The 9,554-nt window shown below is 45.9% G+C and overlaps 1 non-coding gene across 1 annotated transcript; it reads right to left on the minus strand.

The window, feature by feature from the left end:
- Positions 1–9,469: 9,469 nt before the first annotated feature.
- Positions 9,470–9,541, minus strand: TRNAT-CGU. The gene has a single exon. It is a non-coding gene; the product is annotated as a tRNA-Thr (tRNA).
- Positions 9,542–9,554: the final 13 nt, after the last annotated feature.

A 9,554-nucleotide genomic window follows, 5' to 3' on the forward strand; every position in this document is an offset into this window, starting at 1 on the left:
TCCCTTCACTGTTCCCCACACGTTTCCCTGCACGTTCCCTGCACGCTCCTCACACATCTCCCCGCACATCTCCCTGCACATCACCATGCACAGCACCCTGCACTGCTCCCTGTATGTCCAGCCTTCCCCTGAACACCTTGAAGGGGACATGGACACCTTGTCTGTATCACAGGAATGTTGGAGGACATACTCTACCCTTCCATATGTCCCAAGTCTCTTCATTTACATCTCCACTAAAGCTGGGTGAGTACACCTATATGGCCGAGAAAACCTGGGCACAAAGCACAGCTCTACCGTGCATAGATAGATTGTGTAGTTTCATTACAATACACTCAGTTGTTTTAAGGAAATGCCACAAGGACCTGAAAATTTTTAGCTTCTTTTGGGAAGACTTCTGTGCTCATGCATGATGTAATTGTGCGCTCATGCGTGATGTAATTGCGTGCTCATGCGTGACATGCATGAGGTAATTGTGTGTCCATGCATGACATAATTGTGCCTTCATGTATGTGGTAATTTTGTGTTCATGCATTATATAATTGTGTGTTCATGCGTGAAAAAATCAAAGCTAACAGCCAGAGGCCTCATCTTTTAAATCTTTGGGTTCAGCACCCAATGCACCTCTCTGTCATCTACACCACATTTTTTTCCTGTATCTATACTGAAGACAAGGCAGCCCCATGTTTGCATTGTTATGGATGTGGCAAGTGACCCTACCTGGCCTATGTGGAGAGAATGCCAGAGAGAGAACTTGCTCTGCCATGAAACTGCTCTCGATCAACACTTCTGCACAGAAGAACATGTTCCTTGGCTATCAGCCTGATGAATACGTAGAGCCAAGGAACATTGTTTAAAACTGATAGTAGAATGCAAAGTGAATCATGGACCATGGGCAAAAAGGTTGGAAGAGGAACAGAGCTCCATGAGCCTTTTGAAAATAAGACATTCTGGCACAAGGTAGAGAAATGAAGAATTTCGTGACCATCTGGAATGGTTCTGTAGAGATGATGTCCAGAGAGTACTGGTAGAAATTAAGACTTCCCAGAAAGGTGTAAAAGACACTAACCTTTTCTCTGGTGAAGGGAATAGATGCTGTAGAAATCACTTAGGTTGAACAAGAAAAGGCCTCAACAGCTTTTAGGAAATAAGAGACTGCTACTCTTACAGGATGCAAGTTACATCTGCCAACTTTATACTCTCACTTTTTTTCTTTTTTAAATACTTTTTTTGATCTGTCTCTATCAAGTAGCTGCTCAAAACCCCACAGAACAATTCTGAGAACAAGAAATTCACAGCAAATAATGTACCTATGTGTTTGGAAGGAAGAACATGAGCCAGGGAATGGAGTTCCTCCCTAACTGAGCTGATGGCACCTTGCTTCTCTGATGTCCTGAACAACTGCTTAATTTGCTATTTTCAGCAGCCTCAAAACTTGTTGTCTCTTGTCTTGACCCGGCCCCCACTGGTACTGATGTGAAGCGCCTCTTGATTTTCATGAGAGCAGAGCAAGACTTTCACACAACATTTTTGCCCAGCAGGAGCTCTTCTGCTGGGAGCCAGATCCCACGGGACATGCTCAGCTGCTGGCAACCCGTTCCCGCTTCCACTGACGCCCCTGGCAGCCCTGTGGTAGTAACAGGATAAGGCATATTTCAGGCAAGTCTTCACTTGGCAGGAGGTACTTCTGTACCTGAGAAGGTCAGGTCTTAGGACTTCATCTCCTCTCACAAATACCTGCTGGCTGCCCTTCATGGTGTGCAGAATCCATGCACAGGGAATGCATGAGTACACCCCCTGCCTGGATGGGAGCTGGGAAGAGGATTAGCTCCGCATACAGCTCAGATATAATCACAAGCATATCAAGTTGTAAAGCATCACAACTTACACAATTCTGAAAATAAACATAACCATTTTGTTTCAAGCTGTTTGGCAGCCAAAAGGCTAATATATTAATAACATTTGACCAGCAATAGCCCAGAACAATAACTATGGAACAACAGATTCTATCACTTCTGGAAATAGTCCTCTTTGGAAAAAAAGAAAACATTTTCACAAGAGCCACAAACCAGATGGAGTAGCTTCTTTAGAGGTGTTCACAAAGTGGAAGCCTGGTGTGAAACCTCTGAAGTCAGGAGGGATCTTCTGTGGGTGGGAGACTGCCCTGCCTGCTGCTGAGTGGGACATGGACCCTGTGGATGCTGCTTGGTCCAGTTGAATACATGCATTAATCTGAGTCTATCTTTCTCAATCCTGCCTGTGTTTATGCAGTACCTTTCTCTGCCAGTAGATCCATTGGTTTGTTAACTCCTGCATGTGGCACTAAGCAACATGTGAGCAAGAATGGCTTGTAGCCAACAGCTTGGTATTCTGGCATCTGACCTTGTTAAGAAAGAGACTGGATTGTCAAAGATATTAAACTTGAGCACAGTGTTATGATAGAAATAGTTGAAATCCACTGATTGCACAGGATGAAATTCACTGGTATTCACTTGAGAATACGAATCCATGCCAGAGACCAGGGTCAGATTTTTTTTTTTTTTAATCAGAACAGTACGAATAGCAAGTTTTTGATTAAAAGTTCAGAAATGTGCAAATACAACGTACTTCAAGGAGCTGGCCTGACCCCATGTACCTGTGCAGGAACACTGAGCAGCCAAGTTCATCAAGGATGCATAGAAAACTGCAGTCCCTCCTCTGAGATCTTTACTAGAACCTGGTGGTTCACCTCAGAGCAGCCACATAACACCAGTGAGCTGCAGCCTCCAGTCACTGCTCAGACAAGCTCTGGTTCTCCACTCACTGGCCAAGGCTCTGCCTGTCCAAAGAACCTCTGGCAAATCATCCATACAAGAGGAATGCCCTACCAAAAATTGGGCCTTCATATTTAAAGCATGTGTGCATATACTGGAGAAAGGAGAAAATCACAGGACTAATGAGCTATGATTAAGCTCAGAAATAATGGTTTCCTGTTCTAACACAGCGCTCTGTCTCTTCTTAGTACAACTACCTCATCCCCAATTGTGTCTATTAAAGACAATTACTGGGGGAGACAGATATGTGTAACCAGATGTGGAAATAGTGCCATACACAGTTTAAATTCTTTGGGCCTGAACAAGTTACATTTTTAAAAAATTGTGTGTGCACTGTGGAGCAGCTGTCAATGGGGAAATCCCCTTAGCCCACTCTAATCCTACGTTCCACAATCCCCAGGGATTAAACAAATACACTAACATTATTTACTGTAATGCTCCCTTCCTGGAGGGCTTCAGCCCATGAAATCCACTCCAGCATTTGCAAGTGCCAGTTGTGAAATAGGATGTGCACATTCTATATTTGGTAGCTCACAAGTACCCTTTCAGTTGGGTCCAGAGTGATGAAAGGACAGGAGTCAGGAATTCAGCCCAAGCAAGTCTCAAAGGGACCAGGCTCAGGCTTGGAGTTCATTTCTCACTGTGCAGGTCTTGCACAGGCACTGAGGCATTGAAGTGACTGCTGAGAGGGGACAGTGATCTCAGGACTGCTTTCCTAAAATTAAAGATGCTGCCAAAGTATTAGTCCTCCTATCTACACTCTGGAAGTATGAAATGAGGCTTGAAACCCAGCTACACCAGTAGAGCCTCACATACCTCCTGCTTTCTTTTCCTATGATGAAATATGTGTTCAAACCTGGGTACAATCCCTGTGAAATTAGTGGCAAGGATTCAATTAATCCAGGTACATCATCCTCACAGTCCCAATAAGGGCAGTGGCAGTGCAAACTGCACAATGCCATCGAACTCCTGTAATCATCTGGGTTCAATTGATGGCCACAATGCTCAGCAATAACACATACAAGTTTCAGGCTCCCAAGGACCCTCTGACATATTTGCAAGGCTGGCTGATTGCTCCATCTTTTGCTTAAGCTTCCCATCCAAGTTTATTACAGCTTCTTCAAAGACAGTAAACATTACATTCTATATTAGGCTGTCCTTGCCTTGAATTCATATACAGTTTAAATTCTTTAACTTGGGTGATTGTATCAACTCAGCACTAGTTTGAAGCACCGCTGCCACAGATGAGCTGGCAAGGCACAGCCCCAGGGAGCACCCTCTGAGGCAGCCACTGCTCTTAGTGCAGGAGATGGTTTGGCCTCGTGTCCTTCAGGCACAGCAAACAGTAAAACTTCAGAGGCAAAGCAGTTTCACAGAATAGCTGAGGCTGAACCTTGAGGTCACCTGGTCCCACCCGCTGCTCAAGCAGGCTCACCTAAAGAAGGCTGCCCAGGGCTGTGTCTGAAAGGCTTTTGAATTTCTCCAAGGATAGAGACTTCACAACCTGTTCCAGCACCAGTCCCCCTCACTTGGAAAAGTCTTTCCTTATGTTCGAATGGAACCTCCCGTGCTTCAGTGTGTGCCCTTTGCCTCTTGTCCTGTTTGTTGCTGAAGCTTTTGCACTGACATGATGCCTCAGGCTGGCCTCTGAGTCTGGCTTTGTCACTGTAATCACCAGGCCCGTGGAGCTGTATTGTGCAGAATGCAAAGGCAATTCCTCTCCATGAGATTCAGAGAATTGCTTAGGGTGGAAAAGACCTTTCAGAGTCCAATGTTAACCCAGCACTGTTAAGTCCACCACAAGCCATGTCCCGAAGCAACACATCTTTTAAATCCCTTCAGAGAGGGTGACTCAACCACTTCCCTGGGCAGCTCATTCCAAGGCTTGGCATCCTTTTGGTGAAGAAATTCTTCCTACTATCCAATCTAAGCCCTCCCTGGTGCAACTTGAGGACATTTCCTCTTGTCCTATTGCTATATTAATCCAACACCTGACTCTGCTCCCATGGCACTGCATTTACAAACATATCATTTCATCAGCTCAAACAGAATTGTTTTCCAGTTTACAGAAAGATCATCACAATAAAAGCTATACTCATGTTACTGCTCGTCATCCTGCAACAGCTTGCTCACTGCAGTGAAGTTCACTCAGTGATACAGGCAAGAGTGTACTCACACAGATAAGGAGAATCCTGCACACAAACATGCCAGGCCCAGGCTCTGAGCCTCTTTTTCAATTTTTTTTTTCATACAGTTTACAGCCAGGAACATGAGGAAGTACTTGAGAGGGAGTCAAGGAGAGGAGCAGGGCTTCTGTGAGCAGCAGGCCCTGTACTGCTGAGGTTAAACAGGCTCCGAAGAAGGCATTAGTAATCTCCCATCCACCCCTCTTGCTCCTCCCTCCCTGCATAATTGCAGCTCATTTGAGACTGCCTGGAGTGTCAGCTGGCATTTTCTGGGCTCCCCAGAAGCAGTAGCTGCCATTCAGCACCACTTTTTCATCTCAAATCTGTTTCACAGATTCCCTCGGGAAGATGAGCACTGCTCTGAACTACACCCAGAATGGCAGTGAGGACTCCCACTCCCTCTCCTGGGTGCCCTCGAAGCTCATTCACAAAATCCTGCAGCCGTCATTCCCACTGGTACCCCAGGCTCCCAGAGGAGCAACAGCATTGCTGGTGCTGGGCCCTCCATCCACCCTGGTCAGGGAGGAACACCCTAACCTGTCCATTAATATCTAATTACAGATGGCAGTAGCAACCTCAGGGACCTCTGTAAGAGCTACTACTCCTGTACCAAAGCAAAAATACAACTGGGTTCCTCATGGGGGAACTTCACAACTGCTCCCCTCACGTTTCTGGAGAAGGGGACACCATGATTCTGCCCCTCAAACACAGGATAAGGATTCTCACTCTGCCTTTCCTACAGTGCCACAAACAGACTTTTCAAGGGGAAAAAAAATTTCTTATTTCCTATCTCACTGTCATTTTTAAAATTACTGAATTCTGTAGCATTCAATGGATTACTATTCACAAACACGTACCTGCTCCTCTGGCAGAACAAACTGAGTAATTTCTGTTTCTGCTGGAGCCTTCGGCATGCAGACAAAAACATTTTTTATTCATCAGTGGTAAAAGGCTACAGCCATTTGACTTTAAACACAGACATGCTTCTGGGCTCTCTTCCAGGAAGTCTGTGTCACCCAGGCTTTAGATCGATATGTTTGTCTGCAAAGTCACCCTTTTGATCCGTAATTTTTCATTTTGACACAAGAAATGCCTTTTGGTCAAACTTCAGCACTACATTAAATTCCAGGCATAATGGAAATGGGAATCACATTGCTATAGCCATGTGAAGATTTCCACAGTTTGGGGTTTATTTACTCATGGGTTAATTTACTCTGCCATATATTTGGGACTCAGACAATGCTGCAAATACTGTTCTGCTGCCTCATCTGAGCTCACTGTCTCCTGCTCAGTTTGGGGTGGTCTCACTGGCAGTGGCAGCTTTATAAAACACTTTGTATGTTTCGTTGTCCAACCTGCAGGAAATGTTGTCGTGGTTTCAGACTGAGGACATGGAGCATCCTCCCAGCCTGGTCCTGTTGTTCACCTCACAAAGGCGGGTCTGGGCTGCTGGGACAGCCCCTCACAATGGGAGGGGAGCTGTGCCCGGCTCATGGCCCAGCTGGCTCAGCCTCGTCACCCCTGGCACACCATGCTCTGTTTGCACAACTCAGCACAGGCCTTTTCTTTCCAAGGTCAAGGTTTCAGGACATGGGTGGCTGGTTTTTTTTTTCCTCTATCTTTTTTTTTTTTTTTTTTTTTTTTTTTTTTAAGGTGCCAGGCATCCCATGGAAGGATAACCCAAAAAGCAGGAGAGATGGGGAAATGACCCAACATGCTATTAATGCGAGAAGCGGGTTTGCCCAGCCTTCCCTGCCTGGCTCCACACAGCAAGGTCGGAGCAAGGCTTTCCAATGATCTCACTGCTATTTCTAACCAGACACAGCTCCTGTTGTGTTCCCAACACACTGGTTTTTGGTTGCTGAAGTTTGACCCGAGGGAGGATGCAACAGACACTCAGGAGAGTTGCAAAGCGCTGAAAGTGTTATTATAATCCAAACAAAAGCCATTATTTTTAGTCCCCATTCATATCTTAGCTTTCAAAAGCAAACATTTTCTGTCAGCCTCTCAAAAATACATAAAATACATAACTCAGAAATACTGCTAAAACTGAAATTTTAGAAGAAATGCTGTTAAAGTTGATTAATTTTTACACTTATTTTAAAGCAGTCACGAAAATGTCTGGATTCTGAATAACTGGTTTGACAAGCCAGAGAGGTCAGAGAACTCTGTATTTAATATGGCAAAGATTTTCAGCAGTAACACATCTTTTAAGTACATTAATTGTAATATATTTTTATTACACAATTAAAAGGGCCCTCATTTTAATCCTCATTTAATAGCTCCTCATTTCATCGAGGTGTTATATTTAGAGGGAGGCAGCTCAGTTTTTCTGGAAAAAAAATCAAAGATCTTAAAGCAACTCAAATGGGCCACCTAAAAATTTTTATGTTTTCAGTTAGGACTTGTGTCCAAAATAAACAACTCTTTTGTCAACTCACCAAAAAACCCCAAGCCAAACCCACCTCCAGCACAGCTATGATCAGATCATAAATGTCTCAATTAAAGTTCATTGGCTGGCACTTCAGGACTTTAGCTATTAATTAAAGCCAAAATCAAATTTATTGCCTGAGTGAGTAAGAAGAGGGGGTGGGAATTTGGGAGGTGAGCAAACATGTGGCCTGCCCAACACAACCCTGCCCTGAAGACAGCAACAAGGGCAGGATGGCACACACAGAACTGCCTGTTCCTGAACAGAAAGGATCCGGTTGTGTTGCTCCATGTGTGTTGTTCCAGAAGTGAAGATGCACAACAGCAATCCTGGGACAAGGCTCTCCTGTAGGCCTCTCCCTGGGAATTCAGCACGGAGCCTGTGAAGGACCTTCCTCACAGACACACAGGAGCTAGAAGGGAATATTCCAGTTCTGCAGAGACTGAAGTTAAGCAACTGGTAAACTGCCTGGATGTGTTATAGCCACAGAGAACAGTAGTGCCAGAGCTTTATTAAAATACCTGGTTCACAGTCCTGGGTTCGTGGCACACGTTTGGGCAGGACCTGACTGCTCAAGTTTACAGGATGGAAAACTTGCTTCAGGGAGAACCTTAGTATCACAACTGGTTTTGACCAGAAACAAACCCACAGACTTCTGAAAATCTCTTCAAAAGCTTCAAGATGGCTTTTGAACCAGTAGAAACATTTTGGTTTGACATTCCAATGTGAGACGATGTAGGGGGGGGAAATCAAAATAGGGTGTTTCAAAGCTGGAACTTTCATCCTCAAAAGCCTCCAATAAAGGTGATGGGATTTTGACAGCACTCTATTTTGCAAGTAAAATAGTGTCTACATTTTTCTAAACAAGTTCTAAACTGCGTTTCCTGTTTTTATATCAAAACATACTATGGCTTCTTTTGTGGCTTGCTAATAACATACTGCACAGCCATTTTGTACAGACCTCCCCAAACACCTCATGCACACACACTTCCAGCCCCTGCTGAGAAAGGCAAACAGCCTCCTGCCCAGTCAGATCCAGGCCAAGTGTGGCACAGGAAACAGCAAAACCAGCTTTTTCTTAAGCATCAAAGAAAGCAGCAAGTTGTTTGGAAGAGGCTCCTCTGCTCTGCCCAGATAGCTGGCTATTCCTGATTTTGCAATACAGTGACTCTGCTCTTTACATATTTTAAGCTGTCTGAAAGTAGCAATAACCGAAGTGATGTTACACAGAGGCAGAAGAAATGCCCTCGCACGTGTGTCATGCTTTGCACAGACCGATAGATTAAGAAGCAAGCAATCAGGGTCAATTCTTGTGCAAATGGTACAATCTCACGGAAAGGGTGGTCAGACATTGGAACAGGCTGCCCTGAAAAGTGGTGGAATCGCCATCTCTGAAAGCATTAAAAAATGTGGATGTGGCACTTGAGGACATAGTTTAGCAGTGAACATGGCAGCGCTGGGTTAATGGTTGGACTCTATGATCTTACAGGGCTTGTCCAACCTTACCAATTCTATGATTTTAACTGCACTAAGCTTTTCACAGCTGCATTTGCTTATTGCAGGATTCGGCCTGTCTATCTGTGAGAAGTACATCAAACCCAGCACCTGTGGAGAAAGCACCAGCAAGAAGATTCCTCACACCCGAGCGCACCCAACACTTCCCCTGCAGCATCACAGCGCAAATACCAGCTTTGTTTTGGCTGTGATTCAGCCCGTTCAGGACACGGGTCCTGAGGCAAAACGCCGAGAAGTGTCCTCTGCAATCCCGTGGTGCTGGGGAACACCGGGACCGGCGCTCGGGGGATGCTCACTCACAGGCTACACCGATGCCACCCGCGGGCTTCCAACGCGTTCGGCGGCACAGACACGCGGGAGCCGGGGACACCCGGCCGGCCGCACGGGGAATCTTTCCCCGTGACCCGCGCTCTCCAGCAGGGTTCTGGGGCCGCATCCCCGACTCCACCAGCAAAAATGAGCCGCAAACGAGGCGGCGTCCGCGGCCTCCCCGCGGTGGGGCTGCCAGCGCACCGCGCTGCCTCGGCAGGCACGGACGGGGTTCGAACCCGCGATCTTCGGTTTACGAGACCGACGCCTTACCACTTGGCCACCGCGCCCGACGGGCTGGCT

This window comes from Corvus moneduloides, chromosome 19, assembly GCF_009650955.1.
Source record: "Corvus moneduloides isolate bCorMon1 chromosome 19, bCorMon1.pri, whole genome shotgun sequence".
Lineage (NCBI taxonomy): Eukaryota > Metazoa > Chordata > Aves > Passeriformes > Corvidae > Corvus > Corvus moneduloides.